The sequence below is a fragment of the Microcebus murinus genome, chromosome 26 (genome assembly GCF_040939455.1).
Source record: "Microcebus murinus isolate Inina chromosome 26, M.murinus_Inina_mat1.0, whole genome shotgun sequence".
In the NCBI taxonomy this organism is placed as follows: Eukaryota; Metazoa; Chordata; class Mammalia; order Primates; family Cheirogaleidae; genus Microcebus; species Microcebus murinus.
The window spans coordinates 10,560,725-10,575,848 of record NC_134129.1 but is presented as its reverse complement, the minus strand read 5'-3'; the positions used below and the strand labels follow the sequence as shown (position 1 = coordinate 10,575,848).

The window sequence follows — 15,124 nt, the reverse complement described above, 5'->3', positions numbered from 1 at the left end:
TGGCATTTCAATGATAGCTGCCCGTCAGTTGAGCTTAGCAAAAGTTGTCAGCTACTACTTAATCCACAGAATGGGCCATGCAGCAGCGAAACAGCAAATGGATTATATACAAAACAGCCACAATACTTTTATTCACCAACACAAAAATAAAATCCATTTTAGCAGAATTTTACCAAGATTAATAAAGTCACAACCAATTACTGATCGGTAGTTTTTGGTGTGCATAGCTTTTCTCACTAAACCTTTTTGTTAAAACTTACGTTTTAAAATGACTAAATTGTTGAAGTGACTAAAACAGCCATTTTAAAATGTTTATTACTAGATTTTTATATTGTAAAATGAGTAATACTCATTGTTTTGTTAAATTTCCATTATTTCTTACTTTTACAGGCAAATCCTGAACAAGCAGTGTCCTTGTGCTTGACCAGATCTTTTTTAAATCTTAAACTGTTCACTGCTTCCCCTAACGCATGGCATTGAAAAAATATTATGGTGGTCCAAAAAAGAGTGCTTGTTTCTGCCTGAATTGGGGATGCTATATTCAATATAGTGAGACCTGTTCTGAGCTGTAAATATTTATAGATTGGTGTTTTGTGTCATAGCAAAAACCCAGTTTATTATCAGCTATTGATTTTTTTTTTTGTTTTCTTGCAGGATGGGGATTTGTTCATGATTTTTTAAAATTGCGAGCATACATTTAAAATTCTCCATTGTAAATATTTGATGAATTTTAACAAATATGTATATGTACCCATGCAGCTATATCTGTTATCTATCTATATCTATGCTAATAGTTTTTTTGTTCATATATTTTGTTTTCTTTATAAAATTTTATGAAATTTAAGACCTATATAGCATTGTGTAATTGTCACCACAGTTAGGATACAAAACATTTTTATCCCCTTAAAAATTCCCTTGTTTCCCTTTTGTGTACTAACTCTGCCTCTGACTCCTAGCAACCACTCTCTTCTTACATTTTTAGTTTTTTTCAGAATGTCGTATAGACAAATCACAGAATATGTAGCCTTTTGAGACTGACTTCTTTCTCTCAGCATAATGCCATTTGACGTCCATCCTTGTTGAGTGTGTCAATAATTTATTCCTTTTTATTGCTGAGTGGTGTTCCATTTTATAAATGTATCACAATTCCTTTATTTATCCACATATTGAAGAACATGTGAGTTGTTTATAACTTTGGGTGACAATAAAGTTGTTCTAAACATTCTTGTGCATGCAGTTGTATGTGTGCATGTGTTCATAAGGGTTCATCGCTGTAGGTTAAATACCCAGATGTGGGCTTGCTGGGTCATATGGTAAGCCTATATACTGATTTTTACTATTTCTAAGTTTTATTTCTATTACCTTTTTTCATTTCTGTTTCTGTTTTATTTCTCTTTAAGGTGCCATTGTTACTATGTAGATTGGTGCCATACAGAGACTTTTATCTTCTTCAAATACTGCATTTTGATCACTGTTTTAACACTATCCTGACTATGGCAAGATCTCCTTTTATAAAATGGCCTTTTAATTCAGGGAAGAAAATTATATCATCCAAGTGAAAAATGCAACTTTTATAATTTTTCATCCCTTGACATTTTTTACCTCTCTGTATGAGTGTTTCCTGTTTGCTCTATTAAACGATACCAAAACAGTTAACCATAGAAGCTATGGCTTAACTGCTTTTTGTACTAGATACGATATTCAGCTGTTGTATTCTAACTAAAGCTCTTGCCAAGTGCTTTTTACATAGAAAAGACCCTCAGTGAGAAAATATTTCCCAAACACGTCCTGTCAGATTTGCTCATCTAGTATGCAATACCTTGTAGATTAAAAATCACAAAATTATAAAAAGAATACAGCTACTGAAAACTAAACATGAATCTGACATTGGATAATTCAGATGGGGATCTAGTAAATACTAAAAGTTGTCATAAAAATTGACAAATATAGCAAGCTAGCTCCTTTATGTGTCAGAGCAGAGCTTTTCAATGTATCTAAGAGCCTCTGAGTTATTTACAATTTTACAAATGTGTTTCCTATTAGGAAGATCCCTAGATCGCATGACCTTTACTTTAGGCCTAGTCTTGCCATTAACTTGTAGTGAGACCCAGGGCACATCACATAATCTCCCTGGATTGTAGTATTCTCATTTGTCCAATTAGTAAGGGCAGCACTAGATTATTCATAAAGGACCTTCTTACTCTAAAAAAAAAAATATTATGCTGCAATTCTGTAGTGATCTTGGGTCATTGAGAAGAAAAAGTTAGTTTGCTTGTGTGTTGCTTCTGTCAGAAGTCAAAGATATGCACATTTTTAGAAACTTAAAATAATTATAAACATTTTTTGTGCTTGATAAGAATCCGCTAAATAATCCTGAAAACTTGAATATTACAGAATCATTAATTTCACTAATGTTTTTCAAGCCATTTTAAATAATTCTAGATGTCAATCAAATTAAGCAAATTCATGGGTAAATGTAAATTTATATTGTCACTTTTTACTGTATTTTATTGAGAATTATATTTTTTAATTTTTCCAGAATTTTTAACATCACTAAAATAGTACCTTTACTTAATTATGAAACACAGGCTTTATAATAAATTCTCCATTTTGTCAGAGTGACTATGCATTTTTAAAAGCAATTTTAAGCTTATATACTTACAAGTAGAAGAAATGATTAAAAATGTCATTTTTAGTTACATGTGAGTAGTTCAGAATAACTACTATTTCATTAAGGTAACATCTTTCACATGCCAAGGAATGTCATAAATCTTGAGAAATGAAGAATAAAACACATTAAATTGTTTTTAAGAAATTATTCAGTAAATATTATATGGGCATCTGACACATAAAACACCTATGTGTTTTATGTATACCATAATATAACATATTAATAATAATATTAATAGTAATGCTGTCTTTTCCTAGAGAAAAGTGGAGGTCTAACTGGTGATACAGAAACAGCAAGCTGTATGACAATATGCCAAGTACTCTTATAGAAACATGAGGAAAAGGGAGTAATTAATTCTGAATGAGAGGCATTGGGAAAGCTTTGCAGAATTGGTAGCAAATGAAAAGGATTTTACTACTGGAGAACAGGGAAGGGGCATACTAGGAGAATGGTGATGGTAAGACCATGTCATTCATTAGAGAATGATGCATAATCTGTGTTGGAGGGACTATAATTTTCATGAGTGACAGAGTATTGAATGGAGAAACTTCAGAGGAAATTTAAGGACATATTTTAAGAACCATTATTATAATACTATATATTTACTAGGGACCTAATTATACAGGTATTGTTGTAATATTGTTCTAAAGAGTAAGCTCTCCTAGAAATGTAAGAGACACATTAAGGTAGAATAAAAGAATCAGATAAAAATCCTGAAATGGATGACTGGAACTGATAGCTAAAGTATTCTTTGAACCGTTCCCAAACACCAGTGTTCTGATCACTGATGACAAGTTCAATGGCAAACACCCTTCACTGAACTTTCACATAGGCCTTTGAAATATATATCTTTAGAACTTATTCGACCCGAGAGGACCAAACTTTTTCGTCTTTAAAACATTATAAATTACACACTTAAAAGTTGTTTTTTCCCAATATCTTTCCTATCATCCAATATACAATACATGTGTTTTTTCTCTCGATTCCAAAGATGTGTTAGTGGAAGAGAATTTGATTGCTTAAAAAAAAAAGAACTAAAGAAATTGGATTGCTTGGTTTGGCTTACTGCTGCCTTCAATGTTCTGAGAACAATAATGCAATTAGCTAAAATGTTTATCTACAAAATTTAATTTCTGGGGAGTATCTTCTCAAATTGCCTCTTACAAGTGTAATGGAAGCAAGCAATTGTTTGTTGGCTTTGTTGCCAAAATTGTGAATGGCTAGATTTTTATAAAACTTGGTGGTAATGCATGTATAATCATGTAAACTCTCCATTGTAAAATTGAATGAAGAAACTAAATTTTGTAGACAAACACTTTTGTTAATTGTGTTTCAGTGTTCTCAGCCCCAAGTGAAGAAATCCTCAGTGATATTACTTATTCCACAAATAAAATTTTTTAATAGATTACTTTTCATGTCAATTTAATTTCATAGCTAATTAAATACACTGAAATAGCAATATTTTTGGATTGTCAGTTTCTGGAAAATCTGACAAATAGTTGAAAATGAAAGTTCGATATTCTGGATATAGTATAATTATCCAAAGAAAATGAATGCTTTTATTATATCAGTAGTAGCCAATATTATAGCAATAATACACTATAATATCACCTTTGAAAAGAATTGCTAATAAAACAAGAGCAGAGGAAATGTATTATAAAACCTTTGCTGTATATATAGCTAATATAGCTTCTGAAAAGTTATCCCCAGACAAAGTTTATACAGATCATTTCCAATAACGTTGCTTTACTATATTATGTTATTTCAGGTGCTTTCTCTCTCTCTCTGCTGGATTATTTTCTAGCTGCAGCTAAAACATATTCAACTATTATATGTTAATTTTATATAATAAATATAATAAAATATAATTTATATTTAAAATAAAATAAATATATTTATTATGTAAGTAATAAATATAATAAAATATAATAGATCATTGAATCCATTCAGCAAAATATTATAACAAATTTAAACTTTCATTACAAAAATAGCTTAATAGCAAGCCATTTGAAATAGATTAGAAAATAAGATATCTGAAAGTGTTTTAACTGGCATGGACTTCAGTAGAATGCCAATGAATTAACTTCATATAAACCAATTTGGAAAACATTGATATGGAGGGGAATAGCTGAACAGTTAGAGGAGAAAGAGTAACATGTAGATTTATTATCTCACTTGACAGAATGTGTTAATGCTGATTGACAGGCAAGGAATAGTGGACTAATGGAGTCTCCACCAAACTAACCAGTGAGTTTTACAGTTATGTTGAAAACCACATCTGAATTGAGATCATAGGAGGGGAAGGATTTATTTTTAAAATGTTATTTACAGTGTGCCTTTTACCCAAATGCTTTCCACATTTCCTGTACAAACATGTCCTCCAGTGACAATATTCTCTAGCTCGTAGCTATTGCAGAAAGTTAATATTTAAGAAATTTAAAAATTAATGACATACCATTAGATTTTTTTCTCATGCATAATTATTAATATGTTTAATATATTTTGAATGCAAACTAAGTTATAACGTTGGCTCATTTCTGCCATCAATGATAAAAATCTTTCATGTAAAGAAAACAAATTATTTATTTTCTTTGATAATGCTCTAGATCAGCCAAAATCTAGTATTTTTTTTAACTCTTAGGGGAATACACATATCAAGTTACATAATAACACATTGGTTCCATTAATCTCAAGGGAGAGGTCTTGTTTTAAATTGGTTGTATTATTGCCAACTTGACTCTGTTGAATTGAGGTCTTGGGCATTTTATCACTTGAAGGGTTTTGGTTTCTGAAACATACTGTCTACTATAGGTAAAACTGATGAGTAACAAAATTTTGCTTCCCAGTCACTGCCTATTCTGTCACATCTAAGTTTAATTCATCCAGGAGAGAAATCTTTATTATGGTTGATATTAATTTATAATGTAGTTACTATAAATTTACATCTTTTCCAGCAAATACATTCAATTATAAATTGACATTAATAACATGTATTTGTATAGTGCTTTCACTGGGGTTTTTGGTACTTCTCAGATCTAAATTTATATTCAAGTAACATAAAACATATGTTCACACGATTTATTAAATAATCTATTAACCTAGTAGGGAAGATATTACTATTCCCACAGAGATGAATGAGACTTATATTCCATAGAATAAAGTTTTATACTTTGCTGTTAGTTTTCTAATATAGTGAGTATATATTAGTACTATAATATGTAACAATAACAATGATAGGAGTTCACTGCTTCAGAAAATATCAAAATTTACCATCCTTTGCAATTCCAAAATTATATAAAGTGAAGACTTTTGAACAATGAACATTTTATTTCTTACATATTAATATATAGCTTATCTTTTTCCTGTTGTTAAAATGTTTTCAGTTGTTCTCAGAAACTTTGTGAATTTCACATGAGTTCCACAGCCATCTAGGAAGTAATGCTTTTGCAGAAAAGAAAGGAAGGAATAGGACAAATGTGACTGAAGCTGAGTTACGCTGCATTTCTGTGGCCTGGCCAGAATTAAAAACTAATTCTCAAAAAGCCATCCAAAAGGGAGTGGGACGAATTTTGGGGTGTGTGGGGAAAATGTGAAAGCACATGATCTGAGGTCCAGCTTTTTCAAACTCCTTGAGAGCTCACCTTATCCCCTAGAAAGTTGTGAATTGAAAGTGTCTTTCTAGCTCTCAATTCCTAGTGTGCTCTGGAATCTGCTTCCTCACCGACTTTTCCACCCCGTTTTCTACTGCATAGCTGGAACACCAGCGTTCCTAAGATGTTGCTTGTCACTAGTCCTGTTCTGTTTCTTTTATTTTCTAAGTGCTGCATATGAATACTTCCATCAGGAAAATTTGGTAAACCACAGGAGTAGCTAATCTCTCATAAAAAATTGACAATATTAACTGGTCTTTTCAGGTTTCCCAGGGGTATGTTGAATTTCTTATCACCAAGAGTTATTTCTTCAAAGACAGATTTTAAAGTTTAAATAAAAGATTTTATTTCTCTGTATGTTACTCCCAAGACTGTTGGAGTATATAGCTGTAGAAAATATAATGGGTGAGTAATAAAGTGGTCATTGGAGAGCCATGCCATGCTGTAATATGAACAAGTAAGTAAATCTGGACTTGGTAAACAGATATTCTGTAGAAATTTCTGGAAGGAATCATTCATCATATTATTTTTGAAGTCTTTATCACACTGAGCACGCTAGACTCTGAATGATGAGATAATAAAGTGATGTTAGTTTTGATGTATTTTATTTTACCTTGAGAACAGCATCATTGGACAATGTCTCACTGAAAGTGCAATCCTGAAAATTTGTCAGTGTCCTTTGTGATAGGCCCAAGAATTAAGAATAAGAAATAGTTGAAAGAAATGTGATAAAAAGTACTTTACTAGAAAGCAGCCTTTGCCACTCAAGAAAGAAAGAAAAATGATGATTTCACTTTGGATTTTGATGCACTGAAAAAAATCAATTTTAGGAGACTCTTAATTAAATATAGAATGAGAATGATGAGCCTCTGTAAATTACATTGACAATAAATGGCACCACAGACTAACCTGAAAATTTTATTATTTTTGTCACTGAAACAAGTTGCTTTATATTTTTTCTTGTATCTATTAACACTTAAAACATGGCAAGGAATTTCATATTTAAAGTCTTCAGCCAGACTTGGTCAGTGAGTTTAATTCATGTTGATCCTACTTAGCAAACTTAGCCTGATTCAGTATTATTTAGTAATGATTTTTATTTCGCCTGTTCTAGCTTCCCTAGATTTTGCTGCCCATTCCACTTTTCATGTGTCCTGTTCTTTTATCCCCCAACTCTATTTGTGGAACCTCTGGTACAGAATACAATTCTCACTCTTTTTTTTTTCTTTTTTATATATTTGACTTCCTTGCTATTTCCTGCAGAAATAGGAACTGACATTTAATGGATCTTACAAAATCCAATAATTGCTTGAATAACCAGATCAGGTCTGATGTAGAGAACATGTAAATAAAGGAATCTTTTTTTTATTCCTCTTTCCGCTCTTCCTTTCTTGGACATATACTTTTTCTCTTTCTAAAACTGAATCTCCTTAACTCTTCTCTGACCCGCAGCAAACACATACACCAGTCCTTTTCGCTCCTTCATTCTTTCTAATTGCAAAGAAAAGAATAACTTACAGTAGGGTTACTTGAATTTATTCACATATTCTAATTAGAAATAAAAGTCTTGAATGGACCATTTATAGAACAGGACAATCCCTTACTTGTAAGTAGGAAGTATACGGAAATGGAAGTTGTCCATGGAGTGAGACATTACTCAAATTATTATTTATTCAAAAGTCAAAATGGTATTTGAGGTAAAAATGTCTTGGTTAATACTCAGAACTTCAGTTCAAGATGTATAACATTTAAATGAACTATGTAAAACTCTCAGGAATAAAGATGGTTCTTTAATATTTTTCACATAGGAATTAATATTAGTTAGTAAAGCATACTGCTGACTAGTTTATCCCTAACTTTGGACGTTTGTATTAATGCTAAAGATGTAATGTTAAAAACAGAATATTTTCAGTATGAAATAAAACTTTAAATGGCATAAGTCATATATCATACAATAATGTAGAATAAAATTATTTAAATTTATCCATATTTCAGCTTTTTAGGTTAATTCCATTTTCAAGATCAGTTTTACAAATATTATATACACATTACATTTTCAAAGTGTTTAGGTTTGTAATTAAAGTAGAAAAACATGTCAACAAATGGTAAGAGAAATGTCATTCTTCTGTAGTGAAAGATTAAAAGTGCTAAATGAACATCTAGAACTATTAGTACCAGTACTGTTCTATTATTAGATGTATTAAAGATATTACTTAAATTCCATGGGCCTCAAATTCTACCCTAAAAGTTGAGTGTTGGACTTAATGATTAAGGTATCCTCCTGACTCTCAGTGTTTAATATTTAAAAGCTTTCCTCTTGCTCTATAAACTTAACCTGCTTCCTTTGGGATTTTAGAAGTGAGAAGGAATGTCATTTCTATTTGCTCTTATGTATGATATGGTAGATAAGAAGCTCAGCTGGAATGACAGAGTATAATTTCCAAATTTAAAATGCTGTGTTGACTAATGCAATAAATTTGTACTTAGTTATAAGCAGAAGCATTGAGTACCAAGGCATACGATCAGTGCAAGTATGCTCCTGAGACAATATAATTTTCAGCAAATCAAAATAATCAGCAAGAAAGCATATATTTCTTTAATGGAGTACTGAGAGTTTATCAGCTCCTACTGGAGTGTTCATAAAAAAAGAAAAGGGAAAGATTCAGTTGAATTTTTAAACTTAAGTTAAATAAAAAGATTTTGTATATGTTATATTTTCATGATTAATATATCTAGAAGGGTTAATTCCATGTTGAAGAGAGTACTGTAATAATTATAGGAATGAATATAATTATTACAAGTGGATTTGAGAAATTAAAATGTCACATAGTTTCATTTATTACCTTAGTATATCAGACCATTGTTAAAAGCTTTTGCCTCAGTTGAATGGGCAAGTGAAATAAATGCACAACTAAAAAAAATCCTCTCATATATAAAAAAAGAGAATATGTTTTGTTTTCTGGAGGTGATGAGAAAGTCAATTAGAAATAATTCCTCTTAAACCAGGCATTTTGTAAAAGAGAACCATCCCTCTATATTGTTCTTGAGATTCCCTGTGAATAACTGGCAATGTGAGGCTATAGTAGCCACAGCTCTTTATTCCTTCCAAACCAGTTATTGTGCTGCTAATTAGAATTGGATATTGGTGGTAGTGGAAATGGGGGAAACTATCAATGTTACTTTGTGTTAAATTTTAATCACACAAGTTAGGACATTCAGAATTATGGTTTCCATGGTAACCACAACACTGAGCCCTGTGTGAAGGCATTACAGTGGGGGTCTTTGATTAAAAGAAAGTAAACCAGAAGTGAAACAAAATGCTCCATATGTGCAGCTAAAGTTACCAAAAAAAAAATTCAGCTCCCTTGTCCTTAATTATATTTGCTTAATGGTATGTCACGTGTTTGTGCAGTACACTGAACGGTCTGTTAAAATTCTCATGAGGGTGCTCTGTTTTCATTAGATGTTAAATGATTATTCTTATACCACCTTTTGCATTTTTTAAATTTATCGAATTTTTTTTTTTTTAAGTAACTGAAGAATCAGACTTTAGGAACCTCTGTAACAATTAATGTGGAAAGATTTTTTTTTTCTCCTGAAAAATTTTGGAAAAGTGGAGGATAGGATTGTAGTATTGGGATTTTTGCTTATGATTTTCCACTTTGAATATTGCAATTAACAAAGCTATTTAGAGTTCCATTTTTGAATTGATTTTTATCAGCATGAAAGAATGCTAAGTAAGAAATGAGGGTGATTAATTTAAGCTTTGTAGCACATTGGATCTGTAAAAACATTGTACCAACAAAAGTAGTTGGAGTCACTGATCCCTGTAGACAAAACGTGTTTGGAGAATATTTATTTTTGAAGAATATATTTTAGTCAAAAAGAGATAATCATTAAGCCATTCATTATATTATATCCCTGTCTCATTTTAGGTAAAGATGAGATTTACTTAGTGTATAATGAAAAACAATTGTTTCATACAAATGAATGCATATACAAGCATAACTAAGAAATGTTGGTTCTGTAGGAACAGAAGAGGCCTGCTCAAATAAGGAATTTTTAGTATACTGCAGTAGTGCTTTGTTAAGTAAGTATGGGTTTAATTTTACTAAGTTATCTAAGTTTATATGTTTCAAGGAACATACGGTCTAATGACATTTTTGTTAAAAATAAAACTATGGACATAATGCTCTACCATTTTATCTCAAAATATTCAAAATGCTAATCAGATTAATATTGCTTATGATATAGTTCAAAAACCCATAACATATATTCTAAACCAAGTATGTACTTTGAGTATTTCTCCAGTAATTCTTAGGGATAGATGAATGCCAATGTTTCAGACTTTAAAGTGAAACACCATTTTACAGACCATTAACCTGTAGAAGGGGTCAGAATACTTTTTCTGTAAAGGGCCAGATGGTAAACACTTTAGGGTTTGCAGGATATGTGGTCCTTCCTAACTGCTCAACTCTATTGTTGTGCAAATGTAGCTATAGTCAGTATGTAAGCAAATGAAAACAGTTATGTTCCAATAAAATTTTAATAGACACTGAAATTTGAGGTTCATATAATTTTCACAGGTCGTGAAATACATTTTTTCTTTTTGACTTTCTTCAACAATTACAAAATGTAACAAACATTCTTAACTTGAAGGATGCACCAGAAAAAATGTGGCAAATTAATCTCATGGGCTGTAGTTTGCTAAACCCTGGTCTATTGGATTTTACATGTTATGTGAGAGAGAAAGTTGTTGTTGCTTATTCATTGATTTTTTTTAAAATTATTTGTGTGACAAAAATTAGTACTTACATACTACATATTTAAAATTATTTTTTTTAAATTACATGATTTCCATTTATGATCCGAAATATTTGATGTGATTCATTCTATTTGAAATTATGGTACTATCATCTGCATGGATTTGATAGATTCAATAAGTAGCACCTTTTTCTACATGTGAGTTTTAATCAAATTGAGAGCTAGATAAAGATTTGGGCACACTGAGATAAAAATGTTAATAACCACATTCTCCAGTGTGGTTGGAGAATGTAGCGTGCACACATAGCTGCAATGGCTCCCTAACAGCACATCCCAGAATGAAGCAGTTTCAAGCAGAGTGGAATACACACATGCCTCCCTAGGGTAGGGTGATCCCACTGTGAAATGTACTGTATGGAGTAATAATACACCAGAATCTTGTTTCCTTTGCACAAATGGGAGATAGAAAAGAGATGAGCTGGGTATGGTAAGTTCCTTTTCTCAACTCATCAGTTAGAGAACTCATCTTCTTCCCTCCAGCAGACTGAATAAAAGCTCACAAAAGCTACATTGAATGCTATTCTTTGTCATTAAACGATCCCCCTTTCCCTGAATTCTCATCTGGTTGCCTTCATAATAAGTCAATAATCTAGTAAGTCAACTGTTCTTCTGAGTTCTGTGAAGCCACTTTAACATATTATCAAACCCAAGGAGGCATTCATAGGAACCTCCTACTTATAACTAACTGGTCAGTCAGAAGCACAGGTGACAAGCTGGACTGGTGTCTGCAATGGGGGAGGAGGACAGTCTTGTAGAATTGAGCCCTTCACCTGTGGGGTCTGTGCTAACCTCAGGCAGATGGTGTCACAATTGAACTGAATTGTAGGACACCTAGTTGGATCGGGAAAGTTGGAAAATTGGTTGATGTGAGGAAAAATAAAAACAAGCCCCACATATTTGTTGACCGGAAGTATTGAGTGTGATAGTAGCACAGTGAGGAAACAGAAGTTTTCATTATAACCTTTATATCCTAATTTAATCTTAATTACTTCCTTAGAGGCTTCATCTTCAAATATAGTCGCATAGAGGTTTAGAACTTCAACATATGAATTTTGAGGGGACGTAATTTAGTTCATGATGTCTGTACTGTGCCAGGTTCTTGCTGCTTACTAGATACATAACAAGTTCTTGGAACCATGTGTTTGTAGTCCATTGGCAGAAACAGAAATTACTAAAATAATTGCGCTAATTAATGTGAAATTGCAAGATGAAGTTACTTCTCTGAAGGGAGGGAACGATATTTTTGAAAGCATTATTATAATAAAGAATATAGAGCAGTGGTCCCTAACTCTTTTGGCACCAGGGACTGTTTTCTTGGAAGACAGTTTTTCTATGGCCTGGGAGGGTTGGGGTGTGGTTTGGGCATGATTCACATTCTTTACATTTATTGTGCACTTTGTTTCTATTATTATTACATTGTAACATATAATCAAATAGTTACACAACTTACCATAGATCTGGACCTCTGCTGTAGGGAACATGTTTCTATAATCTTTCCTGTTTAGTTACTATGAGGAGGACAGTATTTTTCTTCTCTTCCAGTTGTAACTTACTTGATATGTAAAAATACAGGAAGAAATCTGCGGCCTGTAAAAAGTTACTCAATTGAACTTCAAAGAGCTTACCTGAAAAAGTATTAGATATACATAATTTGAGTCTATCCTGGCTTTAATATTTATTATTATGGAGGATGCCTCAGGTGGGTGTTACTGCTAAGAAATGGAAACATTCTTTCAATATATCAATTTTTAGCACCGCCCTGAATAAAAAAAAAATCTTGATTCTATAAATAAGTCATTTAGTCGGAATTAATACCGTGTTCACTTTTGTCCTTTGCAAAAAGTGTCTAGTTAATATCAAAAGGGCAAAGCCATTCATGTTTTCGATAAGCAAGTCTAAAAGTATCAGTCATGATTAATAGCTTAAATATAACACGTTTGTCTTTTTAGAACTCTAACGTGTTACTAGTGTCCTCATCTTTCAAAAGAATATCTAAAAATGTTTCAAGTACATATGAAAATAACATTGAAAATGGTGGGATTTTTATAGACAGATGATTTGTAAATAAAGATGGGGTGAGTATGATGATGGTGGGACTCCACTTGGCCAGAAGTTCTTTGCTAACCCCTTTCCCAAACTTGATGTTAGAAAGTCCTCATAGTAGCCACCTACCTCTGTGAAAAGAGATGGTATTAATTGAGAGAATCTTAATATGAGTTTTAGATGTCAAGAGTCTGAAAGCACTGCTACCTGCTCATTATGGAGAATACAAAAATATTGGCAGATGAAAAAACAACCACGATTTTACAGTGAAAATAAGTGATTCCAGTGGGAAAGGCAACATGAATTTTCTTAGGCTTTGCAATACTCTTGTAGGTATGTCAGGAACTCAGTCTTAATTGTAATTAGTGTTATAATATTATGAACATTTTTTTTTTTGAGACAGAGTCTCACTCTGTTGCCCAGGCTAGAGTGAGTGCCATGGCGTCAGCCTAGCTCACAGCAACCTCTAACTCCTGGGCTCAAGCAATCCTGCTGCCTCAGCCTCCCAAGTAGTTGGGACTACAGGCATGTACCACCATACTTGGCTACTTTTTTCTCTACATATTAGTTGGCCAATTAATTTCTTTCTATTTTTAGTAGAGATGGGGTCTCGCTCTTGCTCACGCTGGTTTTGAACTCCTGACCTCGAGCAATCCGCCCGTCTCGGCCTCCCAGAGTGCTAGGGTTACAGGCGTGAGCCACTGCGCCCGGCCCCATTTCTTGTTTCTATATGTAAAGGATACAGTTCTGTAAGAGGTACTATTTGTAAACTCTTAGCACTGAATCTTAACTGTATTAGTTGTGATCTCTACCTAGTTTAGATACATACCTATAGTAATATCCAAAGAGATTCTATAATTTGAGATTAACGATGGCAATACAAATTTTGTTAAGAGTTACTGAAGCATTCCTATGGCATGGGAACTACCCATTAAGCCAAATAGAATACCAAAATATATTCTGGCATACATCCTTTATTTCAGTTGATTCAATTTCCTCTAGTCCTGAGATAAAAATATAAAATGTAAAATTATATGCTAAATATTACTACTATGAGATCATCTTTTAAAAAAATTTAGAGATGTAAAGTGGAATTTGGAATCAAACATTTTGACCCTAACTTTTCCAAATTCCTACATTGAGAAGCTTCTTTGTATTAAATGCACAACATGTTTTTCACATTGCCAAATGCTAAGCCTTCTAAATAATTAAGATTACTCAGTGTAGTGGTCAGCCACAATCAGAAAAAGAATGCATTTCCATCTGTATAATTCAACATCTGGTTGTCACTATAATGCTAAGCCTACCAGAAATACTCTTTCCCAGATGTGACTTATGTTTATATTTTATTCAACCAAATATATTTGAAAAACAGTCAAAGATATTACTGGGAATAAACAAACCTCAAACTGCTTATATATTCATTCACTGAAATGATAAAAAAAAATTCATAATGAAAATGTTTAACACATTGAGAAGGCCCTGTACACCTGCGATTTATATATGTATTACCTTGTTTAATTTTCATATCGACTGTTGAGAAAAAATTCTGTTTGCTTCTCATAGGATAGATGAAAAAACTGAGGATAAAAATTTGTGGAATGTCACACAGATAACATGTGGGAAAGGCAAGCTTTGAATCCAAGCTGACAACAACAAAGTACTACACAATGCAACCACCATCTATTTTGCTGTAGTTTCTAGTGTAACTTTTTACCTGCCTATGAGAATAACTTGGGTGGTTAAATTTCATAGGTCAGATGACTTAATTCTCAAATTTTTAATGAGGCACTATATATTGCTCTTATAAATTATTAATACATTTTAAAGATGACATAGATTATTAAAAGATATAGATAGGATAATATTTTACCATTATGTCTCTCCTTGGGGAACATGCATTTTTTTTTTTTGCTATGTTTAAACTTTTTTTCAA

The 15,124-nt window shown here is 32.2% G+C and overlaps 1 protein-coding gene across 15 annotated transcripts in view; it reads left to right on the top strand.

Annotated features, from left to right (window-relative positions):
- ADGRL3 (adhesion G protein-coupled receptor L3) overlaps positions 1-15,124 on the top strand; it is a 780,724-nt gene that overhangs the window by 173,854 nt on the left and 591,746 nt on the right. The gene's annotated exons all lie outside the window — the stretch shown is intronic.